The sequence below is a fragment of the Phacochoerus africanus genome, chromosome 3 (genome assembly GCF_016906955.1).
Source record: "Phacochoerus africanus isolate WHEZ1 chromosome 3, ROS_Pafr_v1, whole genome shotgun sequence".
NCBI classification, from domain to species: Eukaryota; Metazoa; Chordata; class Mammalia; order Artiodactyla; family Suidae; genus Phacochoerus; species Phacochoerus africanus.
Window position 1 is genome coordinate 129,887,073 of NC_062546.1, and position 15,440 is coordinate 129,902,512.

Here is a 15,440-nt window from a genome sequence, read left to right on the forward strand (position 1 = left end):
GGCACACTGCTCCTCAGCCCCTCAGGCTGTCCCCACACAGTCAGCCCCAGACCTCTCCCCATGACTGACCTCTGTAGCCTGAGTCTCAGTGCCCAGCTGCAGCCCGAGCATCTCAGGCTGTGGTGTCTGTGCAGGTGGTTCAGTTGATCTGTGCAGCTCTCACTCTGCTTTGCTGTTCTCAGTCCAGCTGCTGTGCTTTTCTCAGACTTCAGGTCCTGCGACTTGGCTGATCTTTCCATCAGTTAGGTGGAGTCCCAGGATGTGGGTTCCTTTTCTTCTTCATTGCTCCCTCTCTGGAATGCTAGTCCCATCCTGATTCCTTTTCTTTCTCTCTCTCTTTTTTCTTTTGTTATACCCAGTTATGTCAAGAGTTTCTTGCCATTTTTGGAGGTTTAAGTTCTTCTGCAGCATTCAGTTGGCATTCTGTGCTAGTCATTTTACATATAGATGTGTTTTTTTGATGTGTTTGTGGGAGAAAGTTAGCATGACCTCTTATTCCTCCGCCATCTTGCTCTGCCTCCAAAATTTGCAAATTTCATAGAGAACTAAAACTAAAAATCCAAGTAACATAGGCACTCTACAAAACATTATGTTCAGGCTATTACTACAGTGAAAGTGAACATTACAGAGACAATTTTGGAGATGTTTGTCTGCGTACAAGTATTCCATGCCTCAAAAATTATTATCATTCACCACCTCTCACTATCTGACTATACCAGACCTTCAGTATGAACAAGTGATTGTGAAGCTCTTGTGATCTGTCTCCTTCTCTCTCTCATTTCCTGTCCCTGCCCCTGTTATAGTATAAACACATTTTCTCTGTCCAAAATTTTATTTTAGGTACTTTGCTGATTCAGTCTGAAAAGACCTAACCCATAGAATAGACAAGGTTTTTGATAAATAATTATAAAAATAAATATAATACATTAAAAACTTTAAGAAATAAAAACAGGCACTTCTACTTCCATCCATAACAGGTGATCTGGTGCTATAAGTGACTTCCTACCATAAACAGCTAAAAATCTGAAATGAATGAAATATATATGTGAAATAGATATGTGAAATATAGAGCTGGCCCTTGAACAGCACTGGTTTGAACTCTGTGAGTACACCTATATGAGGATTTTTTCATTAGTCAATATTATAGTACTACACCATCTGTGATTGGTTGACTCCTCAGATGTCAGACTGCAGATAGGGAAGAATGGAAGATAGGGAGGACCAGTATATATTAAGGGCTGATTATAAGCATATTTTCAACTGCATAGAAAGTTGAAACCCCTAACTCCAGTGTTGTTCAACAGTCAACTACACATGGAATATGATATACTTTATATTATACACAATATATTTACCTATATATATTTCAGATATTCAACAATAGGAAGCACAGGATTGTAATCAGTAAAATTAGGGAAACACATGAAACAGGCATCCCCACTATTGCCCAGGATTTTTTCCTGGAGGCACTTCCTGGAGGATTGTGAGGACAGAGGAGGAACCAAGCTTGCTAAATTGAGGAGATGGAATTTGGAGTTTCAGAAGGCTAATATAACTGATATTTGCAGAATAGAAGGGAGCTCCACAAAGAAATAGCTTCAAAAGTCTGCATTTGGGTACTCTTGAGACTTTTGCCAAATATAGTGTAGTCCATACTTAGATGAATCTTCATGAGACACAGCAAAGAACAGTTATTGAGAAGTTTTAAACTGAACAACTCCCAGACCTCACACAAGATTGAGAAATGTTTGAGTACTGACCAGGCAGATGAACAGAGACTTTTGAAACCTGGGGCATTCAGTTGAAGCCCTGGGAGGGTCAGACCTTTGTAATAGGGTTGAACTAGCTTTAGAGTTAAGCTACTCTTAGACTTGGCTTAACAAAAATAAGATTTGAAAGGATAAAACTATTCTTCAAGCCCCCTAAGCGCCTTCTATATCAAACTTCAACTCTCCAAAAAGGGTTAAAATAAAATCTAGATACTCAGTAAATGTAACATCCAGTTTCTATTTAAAAATTATTAGACATTCAAAACTATAATCCATAAACAAGAGAAAAAGCAGTTAAAAGAAATAGACCCAGAAGAAGACAAAGATTTTAAAACAGCTATTATAAATAGGCTTTAGGACTAAAAGAACACATGAAAATAATAAGAAAAGAAATGGTGTAAAAAAAATTCGAATGATAATTCTAGAGCTGAAAAAATATATCTAAAGAGAAATTTTCGCTAGAAAGTTACATCAGCAGATTTGAAAATGCAAAAGAAAAATGCAATAAACTTTGTCATAAGCAATATAAATTAATCAAATTAAAGCACAGAAAAAAAGCAGCAGAAAAAATTAATAGTATCCCAGCTACCAATGGAACAATATCAAGTTGTCTAATATAAACATATTAAGCCCTTTATAAAAAAAAAGAAAGTGCTTGGGCAGGAAACAAATCTGAGGAAATTGTGGAAGCCAAATCCTTTTCAGACTTAATGACAATTATACTCACAGACACCCCAAAAATTCAAAGAAAACCACATCTTGGGCCATCATAATCACATTTCTGAAAACCTGTGACAAGAGAAAAATATTCGGACAGCAAAAAATGGGTATAAAAAAGAGGAAGACAAGAATTACTACCAAACTTTTTTATCAGAAATAATGCAAACTAGAAGATAAATCATCCTTAAAGTGCTGACAAAGCACTTATAACAAAGAGGAAGACAAGAATTACTACCAAACTTTTTTATCAGAAATAATGCAAACTAGAAGATAAAACATCTTTAAAGTGCTGACAAAGCAAGTGAAACAAGACAAAAATTCTGTTTATCCAGTGAAAATACTCTTCAAAAATTAAGGGTGTTTTCAGATTATCAAAAGCTGAGAGAGTTTTGTGCTGTGTGAGGGATGTTAAAGGAAAATTTTCTGACAAGAAAATAACATTAGATTAAAACTCAAATCTACACAAAGGAATGAAGAGCATGAGATATATTAAATATGATGAAAAGTAGTGCTCATTTAAGAATTTTTAATTTAATTAATTTAAAATATAATTAAGTCAATATTGTGAAATTATATATGGATGTAAATTATATGACAACAAAAATACAAAGAAAGGAGAAAATGGAGATATATTTTGCCTAATCTCACATATGGAAACTGATATGACAGCATATTTGAAGTTAGATTATGATAAAATAATTAAACTTGCATATTGTAAAACCTAGAGTGATTCCTTAAAAAAAAGATAGCACTAATAAGTTATAGAGGAAGTAAATTAGAATACTAAAAATATTGAACTAATTCAAAATAAAATAAGAAGAAAAAATTAAATAAAAGAACAAATGAGACAAATACAAAAATGAAAAGGTATTAAAATTAAACATATTGATAATTATGTTAAATATAAATGGTCTATACCCTAAAATTTTTAAAATCAGAGGTTATCAACCTGGATAAAAAATGTAAGACCCAACTATATTCTATCTATAAAATCTACTTTAAATATAAAAACATAGATATGTTAAAGTAAAAGGATATAAAAATACATATCATGAAAATACTAAACATAAAAAAATCTGCAAGGCTATATTAATTTTATAAAAAACAGTCCTCAGAATATTATGAGACATAAAAAGAGATATCTCATTATGATAAGGGGATCCATTATCAAGAAGTCATAAAATCTAAATGTGAATATACCTAAAAACAAATTCAAAATAAATAAACAAAAACTGAGTGAAAGAAGAAACCAACAAATCCACAATTATAGTTGAAGTTTTTAAGATTTTTCTTTTAGTAATTGGTAGAATAGAGAAATCAAACAGTATAAAAAACTTGAAAACTCTACCAAGCAACTTAATTTTATTTATATTTATAGAACGCTGTACACTGAACTACAGAATACATATTGCTTTCAAGTGCACACAGAACACACACTAAGATAAACCATATTCTGGGTCATAAAACAAATCTCAATAAATTTCAAAGGATAGAAACCATTTGGCATATGGACAGCTCAGGACAAAACTATCTATAAATACAACTTTGTTTGGGTTCAGAAGACTCATTCCAGTAGCCAGGACGACATGTCATTTGCAAAGGGGAAATACTGCCAACCTCTGAAAAGATGTTATTTCTTTCCAGAAATCTGTTGGTCAAAGTATGTACAACCTGCTTATTCCTATTTGATAAGTAGAAAGAAGAAGAATAGGTATTGCCCCCACCCACACCCTATCTTTGTAATGACTTAGAGCCATCATACTTATCATTTAAAACAATTGCTAGTGTTACCTGGAAAGGAGGAAACATATAGGAGAATAAATGAACTAAAAGAGTAGTAGAATAAAGATGCAATGGAGAGATAATTATACTAAGGGAGTAAAAACTGTAAAATTTGGTTAATGGGTGGAGCAAGTGGGACCACAGACAAGAGCATAGGTGTGTCATGGAGAAAATGAGTTAATTTGGACAAAATATTTCTATCTAGTCTACATAAAGAACACTCACAACTACTAATAAGAAAACAACCAATTTAAAAATGTGCAAAATATACTAATGTACCTCCTGGTATATGAGCTAAATATCATTAGCCATCACAGAAGTGCAATTTAAAATAACAAGGAGATACTACTCCACTGTCACTAAGAAGGCTAAAATGAAAATGTCAGGAGTGACTATTACCCTTGCACATTGACAGTGAGAATATAAAATGGTACAAATACCTTCTACCATGTGATCCAGAGATAATGCTCTGAGGTGTTTACCCAAGAGAAATGAAAATCCAGAATAAAACTTATATATGAATATCCATAGCAGATTTATTTATAATAGTTCCAAACTGGAAAATCCAAATGTCCAAAGGTGACTGGTTAAATAAATTGTGATATATTAATACAACAGAACTGTATCCAGCAATGCACAAGAACAAGCTATGGATACATCTAACAACATGAACAAATCCCAGAAATATTATGCAAAGCAAAGGAAGTCAGACACAAAAAAGGCAATTTTGACATTTGAATCTTAACTGTAGCACATCAAAGTGGATAAGTCAGAAAGCAAATAAAAATTTGGACTGGATCTAAGAAGAGTAGTCTAGAACAAATATGTAGGTTTGTTAAAGACAAAAGAATAGATGAGATCACCAAAAGGGAATACTTAGGATAACAAGAGTCAAAGCCTGAATCCTGGGGAAATATTAGCCTTTTGGGGATACACAGAAAAAGGAAGCTTTGTGAAGAACATTGAGAAAGGGAAAAAGAGGTTGGAAGAAGAGAACCAGAAGAAAGCGATATTTTAGCAAATAAGGAAGAGTAATTCTGAGAGAAGACATTCTGTGTCAAAGATCACAGAAGGACTAAGAAAGAAAAAGGTAAAATATTCTTTGCACAAATTTATATGTGGTCATTTGTGAGCATAGAGAAAGCAATTTAAGAGCATCAGTGAGGAGTTCCCCTCCTGGCTCAGTGGGTAACGAATCCAACTAGGAACCATGAGGATGCAGGTTCTATTCCTGGCCTTGCTCAATGGGTTAAGGATGCAGCATTGCCATGAGCTGTGGTGTAGGTCACAGATGCGTCTCAGATCTGGCGTAGCTGTGGATCTGGCCTAGGCTGGCGGCTACAGCTTCGATTAGACCCCAAGCCTGGGAACCTGCATATGCTGCGGGTGCAGCCCCGGAAAAGATTTAAAAAAAAAATCAATGAGAACAAAAGGTCAATTGCAGTGGGTTGAGGAGTGGATGAGCAAAGGGGTGAAAGACAGAGAATGTACCCTACCTCTTCAAAAGTGTGTTTCAGGAAGGAAAGAAGAAATAAAGAAATATCCAAGTCTATGTATTTCTATGAATTTCCATGAATGTCATCTTCCTACCTGATTGTAAATTTGGGCTATTTAATAAGTATATTTCAGCAAATGGATTCTCAGTAAGAGGTTCATGATATTACCCATGTATTTCTGAAAAGGAAAAGCTGACTTAGAGGAAAGAACATTTTATGAACCAGTTGATGAATTATATAAAAGCAAAGATCCAAATTGCTGTATAGAATTGAAATGTGTTTTTGCAAAGTCTTATTTTTGCTCTGCGCTGAAAACTAGGCTGTATTTCTCCGTTCTGGTTCACTTGTATCTCATGTGATTGTGTCACCTTGTGTTTCTCCATTTAAAAATAAAAGGCAGACTCAGCAGTTCCTTTTTTCTTAAACTGCTTCAGTAACCAGCAGTTGCTACATTAAAAGCTTTAGTTGGGAGATTATAAAAATAGTCTAATGCTTCCTAGCAGGTAACTGCTTATGAACCAATTCTCCTTTTAGGGATGTAGTGAAGTCAAATCAAATGGCCTAGGAAGGACCATCTATGAGAGAGAAGAGAGAGCTGGTTGATATTCAAATGGCAAAAGTGCATTATATTTGGAATATTTTGTGTAAATGTTAAACAGTACACACATTTAACCACCTGCTTCTTGTTTAGAAGAGTTCAAACGAACAATTTCAAGCACAATTGAGTAACACTCAAAAGAAAATCAAGTGTAATTTCCTAAGTTGCTGAAGCAAGGGTTCTTCTATGAAACCACTATTAGTATTTCTAAACCGAATTTGATTATATTTGAAATTTACTGCACACAGTTCACTGGCACCTGGAAATTTCTTCATGTAGAGATAAAATTACAAGAAAGACTTTTTTAAATGATTGTGTGTGTGTGTGTATGCTTGTGTGTGCGTGTGTGTGTTTTAAAATATGCTGGGTCATACTTGTGCTAAAACTAAATTATTAAAGTAATCTTTAATAATCTTTAATAATTTTTCATTTAATTTTTCTCTTGTGAATAAATTTTGCTTTTCTTTTAAGACACATTTGAAAGTAGGGGGAAAGCACCACATAAAGACACCTATTTGATACCAACCATACAGTTTATCTTGAAATTTTTCACCTGTAAACTATCTCTAAATATTCACCAATTTGAAAAGAAAGGTTATGGCAGATTTTCAGTTACCTCCTAAGAAGCTAACTCTAACTGCCTTTATTAAATACCAACTTAACATTATTATTGCTTTAAAACTTTGAGACTTCGTCAAAGGCAGGATCAAGTTTAAATAATGTAATGTGAACCTCATACAAACTCTCCATTCCAGTTCTGTAATGGCTACTCACTGCCATGAGCATTCCTGACTTGGTTTCGAGTTTGTTTGTTTCCTACCAGGGAGTTCTTCTCTGCTTATTATAGATCTTTCCCATCTTATAGCATCAACTCATTAGTTTTCTTTTCTTTTTTGTCTTTTTTTTTTTTTTTTTGTCTTTTGTCCTTTTAGGGCCTCACCTGTGGCATATGGAGGTTCCCAGGCTAGGGGTCTAATTGGAGCTGTTGCTGCCAGCCTACACTAGAGCCACAGCAATGCCAGATCTGAGACGCATCTGCGACCTACACCACATCTCACGGCAACACCAGATCCTTAATCCACTGAGCAAGGCCAGGGATCGAACCTGCAACCTCATGGTTCCTAGTCGAATTTGTTTCTGCTGCACCACAACGGGAACTCCAGTTTTCGTGACTCTTCTAACTTAAGTCATACTTCAATTCTATGTCTTTGTTATCATTTAATACCCATACCCACACTCAGACTTAGTAATTTTCTTTTTTTGACATTTTTGTATTACCAACTTCTAAGGCTAGATAGCAATTCATGTGCATGCTTTGCCTTCCTAAATAGATTACCTTCTTAAATTCAGGAGCTTACTGTTTTCTCCACACCACCTACAGTGACTATTACAATACTAGGCACTTAGCTGCAATATTTGATAAAGATTTGTTAACTAATATTTGAGAGGGAAAATTTTTAACTTATTTTAATTATAGAAATTATAACTATAATTTTGTTAGATATAGCATTAACCAAAAAAATAAGAAGTTTCTCATTAAATTATTGTAAAGAATCTATTCAAATCAAAATTTGAATAATTCTCCTTAACTGTACATAGATATATTTCTTCTAAAAGTCATAAAGTATTTCTTTAAAATATTGCTTCTAGTGCCTCCTATAAAACAGCCTGGATTTAGTAATTCCCTGATCTTCAAGAATCCATCCTAGCGGAAAAGATGTAATTATCCAATTTTAAGTTTATTCACTAGGTAAATCATTTCATTACTGAGAATGTTCACTAACTTTTTTACACATTAGTGTTAAAAAATCAAATGTTGAAAAGTTATTATAAATTTAGAGCTGAAGATAAAAAAGTTTTTTTAGTGCTGCTGAAACTAAACCACTTGTTTTATTTATTGTATAGGTTTTACAATCTAGATGGACATAAAATATATTTTGCCTTTCTCCTCAACTCCAAGAAGAAACTAATGATGATGTCAGATGAAAACCTGACTTAATGATTGTCAAGTAAAAATATTTGGCTTGTGAATCTAGTTAATGCCCACTTAATGCAAGATAATGAGGATGTATCAAAACTGCCCCTCAAATGAAAAAAAAAAAAAATGAAGGAGAAAAAGAACTGCAGAACACATACCAAAAATAAAACCAATGTAGTGTTCTGCTTTTCTTATGCTAAGTCCTAGAAAAATTTTTGTAGATTTATAAATATAAGCAAAACAACTCAATTTTCACATAATGTCAATCTGTGAGAGGAGCAGTTAATGCATACTATAGAGTATTCTCACTGTACAATATGATATATTACCCTTAATGTTTTAAAACTTCATCTTCAAACTCAACTTAGATTCAGAAATGACACCTAATTGTAGTGCCCAAGATTTAGTCACTGTGATACTGTGTACCATAAGATACTTGATATAATATAATGCCAGCCAATGCAAAGTGCTGTAAGGGAAAGTAAAACAGGCTGAATGAATAGGGAATGACAAAGGCTACTGCTCTAGAAAGGATGAAAAGAAAGACTTTTTGGCGTGATAGTTTTCAAATAAAAATTCAAACAGGAGATCCTGTCATGGCTCAGCATTATGAATCCAACTAGTGTCTGTGAGGATGCGGGTTCGATCCCTGGCCTTGATCACTGGGTTAAGGATCTGGTGTTGCCTTGAGCTATGGTTTAGGTTGCAGATGCAGCTCGGATCAGATCCAGCATTGCCGTGGCTGTGGTCTAGGCTGGCAGCTACAGCTTCAACTGGATCCCTAGCCTGGGAACTTCCATATTTCATGGGTGCGGCCCTAAAAAGACAAAAAAAAAAATCAAACAATATAAGTATCTGGAGGAAGAATATTCCAGACAGAGGAAATAGAGCATATCTACTGCATGGGTCTGTGTATGGCAAGTTAAAGGAACAGCAAGAAGCAGACATCTGGAGAACAGGTGATGCTGGAGGTAGGCAGATACCAGAAATAAAGGCAGAGAGGTTTTCAGAGTCAGTATTCCCAAGGAGACCTCTAGAGTGTTTAGGCTTTATTTTAAGTGTGATGAAAGTATTTTAGGCTTGGGAGCAGGCCAACCCAGTAGCCTTTCAATAAATGTTCAAATATTTTTCCTGTTACTCTACAGGAAAAAAAAGAAAAGACTATCATCCTAAGTGTCATATAGAGAAATAGCTATTGAAGAAGCAAATGTCTCTTTAAGAAGGAAGGAAGGAAAATTTCAGTGCCCACTAGAGCCAGCATTTAAAAAGAGCAAAATATGCCATTTGCAGCAACATGGATAGAACTAGAGTCTCTCATACTGAGTGAAGTAAGTCAGAAAGAGAAAGACAAATACCATATGATATCACTTATATCTGGAATCTAATATATGGCACAAATGAACCTTTCCACAGAAAAGAAACTCATGGACATGGAGAACAGATTTGTGGTTGCCAAGTGGGAGGGGGAGGGAGGGGCTGGGAATTTAGGGTTAATAGATGCAAACTATTGCTTTTGGAATGGATAAGCAATAAGATCCTGCTGTATAGCACTGGGAACTATAACTAGTCACTTATAATGAAGCATAATAATGTAAGAAAAAAGAATATATACATGTATGTGTAACTGGGTCACCTTGCTGTACAGCAGAAAATTGACATAACACTGTAAACCAGCTATAATGGAAAAAATAAAAATCATTATAAAAAAATTTTTTTAAATTTTCAAAACCCACTCCATATACTATGTGCAAATACATATATAATTTTAAAATAATAGAACATAATTGTATAGAAACTGAAATATGACACATTTTATTTTTATTTAAAATAGAACTCTATATGCTTCACAGAAACAAGTGCAAGGAGTGCTTAATTTATTATCTTTGCCACTTTGCAAAACAATACATTTTTGGGAAATGAGTACATAAAAATATAACATTTAGGCAGATTCCTATTTACATCCAGAGGCAACTGAAAGTTATGCAATAATATTTTTAAAAGCTTTAAAATAAATACTTTTATAACTTGCTGTTGGCAAAGTTTTTTTTGATACCAAAAACATTTGGTATCACTGAGTTCTTACTAAATTCTAAAATACTCTTATTTTTAAACAAAACAAGTATACATATATTACGATAAAATGCATATTCCACAGGCTAGAAATTAATGAAACATCTAAATATCATTCACTTCTCTTTGGAATTTGGAATTCTTCAGTTTCAATGATTAAATTGCAACTGCTAAAATTTCCATCTGCATATTTTTTTATACAATTTATTGCCTAATTCTCATTTTAATACCGATCATATGTCTTCATATTTCTTATATACATTCATTTCTGCCTGTCTATTAAAAGGTAACATCTTTTTACATTCTTAAGAATTTAAGCTAGCTTACAATAAGTCTTTACAACAGTGATTCTTTTCACAGTGGTTCAAGAGTTCAAGGCATGTTTTGCAAAGTCAAAATGCAGTGGTTTTGACATTTGTAATATGTTCTTAGGTATAAGAAAAGTCACACTACCAAAAGAAAAGTATAATTAGTATTAGTACATTGAAAGTCAATCCAAAATTCCTTTTTTTGATACCTGAATCTAATTTTCTGTTTTTAGGACATTTTAAAACCTGAAACACAAATTAAATTTGAATAATTTTCTCCAGTCTAGGATCAGAAGAGTACAAGAGCTTAACACTAGTCACTGTGGAAATGAACTAGAGTTTAATATTTTGGCTAAAGAGAAAAAAAAAGAATTGGACTTTTAAAATATTTAATTGCTTATATTTAGCCTATTGGAGGAAATGGAGATACTGGTAAATCTCATTCTAATTTTGCATTGGTTAGACAGAACATGGGAAGGTAATTGACTTTTTAAAGGTAAAGTTAAAGAATAGGTTTGGGCATGGAATAAAAACTCAATGGAGATGTAAAAATTAGGGTCCTGGAGCTCCCATCTTGGCGCAGCAGAAACGAATTCGACTAGGAACCATGGAGGTTGCAGGTTCGATCCTTGGCCTCACTCAGTGGGTTAAGGATCCAGCGTTGCCTTGAGCTGTGGTGTAGGTTGCAGACGCAGCTTGGATCTGGTGTTGCTGTGGCTCTGGTGTAGGCTGGCAGCAACAGCTCTGATTAGACCCCTAGCCTGGGAAACTCCAAATGCTGCAGGTACGGCCCTATAAAGAGAAAAAAAAAAGACAAAAAAAATTAGGGTCCATATGGCTTGCTACAGATTGGGTTGAAAAGTTAAATCAACGAGAAAACATAAAATCTCTTTTGCTTTCCTGGGAATGTGGAAAGAAAATCTAAAGTATTTTTTTACAAGTTTACTATTCAATTTGCAAATGTCAGGGACCATTTTGAAATATTTGATTCTCATTTTCTGAAGATTATAAGCTAATAAAGTGCTCTTCTGCAAAATATAAAAATATTTCTGAATTGAGAAGCCAATTTCAGGTTGGATTTTGGCTTCTTTCTACCCCTCAACTGAGAGGATTTGTGCAAAGCAAATGCCCAGCTGGATCTGGTGAACTTGGTGTAAGGATAATTTCCTAATATAGTCAGATTCCTAGTATCTATGCTAACATTCAGATACATCCAGACCAGGGTAAAAATCTTGCAGTTCAAACTGTTAGATATGGAGAGAAAACATTCTTATAGGATAACATGAACCAATGATAAAAAAAAAAATACATAGTCCTATCTGAAAATATTAAAATTTAGGATGAGATAGAGCTCATTTTCTCCCAAATGTTGTATTAATCTACAACTGAATTAACAAGTATCCTGGTAGTTCTTAATAGAGATATTTTAAAATGGGAATTATTGCCTAATTTCAATATAATATTATATTCTAAACCATATGGCATAGTGGCTTAACTTTAAAAGATGGTCAAGATAAAACAAAGCAGTAGTATGAAGGATAGACAAAAGAAATTTAGCAATCACATTATGGGACATATATTTCACATTCTCTGTCCAAGTTATCATCTATTAAGTGGAATTCAGCATTAAGGCAAAAATAGACATTCCTTATATGTTAGCTAAAAGCAAGAATATAACTTGACTGCTAGTCTTTTTAAAATTTAAAAGTCTTCTCTGCCATTAACAAATACCCTCTTCATCATGCCAAATGAAAATTTACTAGATTCTGCATGAGATGAAAACTCTTGTATGTGTATGTGGGAAATTAAAATATTGTTAAGAGGTTCAGTGTGTAGCAATCTGGATAGGGGCTGGAATGATAGAAGAATTGTAGAGTGATTGGAGATGAAATCCAGCAAAGATATTTTTTAATGTACTGAAAGAATGTGAATGCCAAAGATGAACTAATGAAAAATCAAGTAAGATAATGAGCTGCTAGACATGGCCCCACGTTTAACTACCAAATCATCTTTCACTCCCCATTCCAATGAATTGAGAAAGAACAAGCCTTACAGAAAGGAGAGAAAAAGTCATTAAGCATCTCTTGTCATTACTTGCACCAAGACATTCTATAGTCTCACAATTTCTAATTTTATTCACCACTCTGTTGGTTGCTTACCCAGTTTGACAACTATTCTACAACTCTTCCTTAGCCTATTTTTGTTTTTCTCACTGTTCTCATCATGAGTGAACAAATTATTTTAGCAGAAATAGAGAAGTAGAATTTGATCATCAGCATTAAATGGCATGATAGTTTATATTCAAGGTAGATGTAGATGGATGCTAATTATTTTTGAATTAGTAAATGTTGGATATGGCGGAGCACTGTAGTAGGTGTCACCACTGGGGTCTCACATCAGTTCTGCTAATGACTAGCAGTTATTTAATCTCTGATTCTTGGTTTCTTCAGCTATAAAATCTCTTACATCCTTTACAATTCCCAAATTCTGGTTTTGGTTTCTGTCTGTGACACCTCAGAAATAATTTAGACCACCAAGGGAGTCTCCTTCATTAGAAGGCTAAATGCAAGAATGATTACGTTAAATAGTAGCTATTTTTTTTTTCAATTTAGAGACTAAAGATAATTTTGAGAGGCAGTGAGGGAATATTTTAAAAGGAGGTGAGAAAAATAATGAAACAGAAAAGTTAGAGGGAAAAAAATCTGAAAATTTGTATTAAAACACTTTGAAAACTGTCTATAGAAATTCTATTAATATTAATATTTTAATGAAATTTGTACATCCCCACTGACATTTTTTTTTTCTGTTTAGAAGAAGCCCTCAGGAGCAAAGGGATTACTGTCTTCACTAAATAATGCATCAAGTCCATGTAGTTATTAGCTTGTAAAGGGAACTAATATAAAGCATTATCAAACACACCAGTAGTATGTTTCACAAAAGATATTTACACTATCTTCAAAAATCACAATGACATCTTAAGATACTAATTCTTAGATATTTCCAAATAACTTAAAATGTTGTACTTGTAAATTTATTTAAAGGAACAACTATTGAAGAAAGCAACTGCCATCAGCTTCAGTCATTTGCTACTTTCTGAATCTCCTGATGGGAAATAAAATGTTCACACTTTAAATGAATTTACTTAAATGAATTATATTTCCATATTTATTTAAAATAATTAATCATAAATATTCCCTGCTAAGTAATTTTAAGTTGAACTTTGTATATGGCAAACATAGGCTCCCTGCCTTTAGATGATTTGCTAAGTACGTTCTCTCATTCTTTTGTGTAAACTCTAAGATAGCCCTGAGTTTTCTCTGCCCTAATAAGTCACATGGTGGCAAAATTCCAACATAATAGAAGAAGTTTTGTTTTGTTTTATTTAATAATTCTACTAAAGTAGAAGTATTACAAATAATAAATTTTTGTGGAACATCTAATCTAATGGATCTATTGCAGATTTTCATTTTAAAATAAAGGCTGATTCTGAAGTCTTCAGACACTGCAATCAGGTTACTATTTTCATATAATTATGGAAATTTAAAATGCAAAGTTAATTGAAAGTATAAAGATGAGAAGCAAGTGCTATACCTAAAATAGTGCATGACACAGTCATGTTTCACTTAACTTTCAAGTCAGAACATAAATTAAGAATTCTAGATGTGACATGCCAAATATTTTAGACGGAAGAAAGCATACAACAGAATCTGTACCAATTACACACTTAAACGCTTAGCTTATAAGGCAACAGGTTCATGCTGAAATATTGACAATAAATGATGTGTCCCTTAGTTTAAGGAAGTGATGCTGCATATAAATCCCATCACCACTTGTACAGTACTAAAATTTCATAAATAGCATTTTCCTAAGCTTTACATTATACCCAAAGCCAAAATATTTGAAAGGAGCAAAGAACACTAACACTATGAGCCTAAGAAGAATATTTTTTGCTTGTAACACAATTCAAAAGAAATAAATATTACAGAGTAGGACTCCATAAAAAAGAAATAAAGTTAAACAGCACTGGTATATACAGTAATTTTGCCTTATACTCTAAACTACTTTTTAGAATAAGCATTTTTATTTCTAATCATGCCAAGAGTTAAGGAAAAATTAGGACTTTTAACTTTTCCTTATCATTTTTGTTAACCTATCCCCTTTCTATAAAAATGTGTGTGGAAATTGAAATATAAGGCTATTCAGTTAGGAGTTATGGTTAACCAACATAGAAACAAAAAAAAAGTCTTAAAAGGTACAGATTTCTCTAGAGTAAAAGTTGAATCAATAAAAATAAGGAATTATATTTGGATACCTTCAAATAGATTATAAATGTCAAGGAAAATGGAGATTTTAAACATCTTCTCTTAAAAATTAAATAAGTATATTCACTCAACATAAGTGAATAAAAGAACAAAATATCATTCCTGTTTGCTTGAATCTATAGTTACAACCATAGTAAATAGTTTCATTCTCATATATGTAGAAACAAACTATGTAAAATCAAGATAACAGACACAGCAAGATTACCCCTTCACATAAACTCTTTTTAGAATACCTTCACTTAAATTGACTATATAATTTAGATTGTCTGGAATAACCAAATAAAGATACTTTCTAAATATGTTGGAAATTGAGAGTAATTTTGGAAGCCCACAAATATAGAATTAATCAAATTCATATAGAATTCAAGACATCCTACTCTGGATTATATCTGCTTGT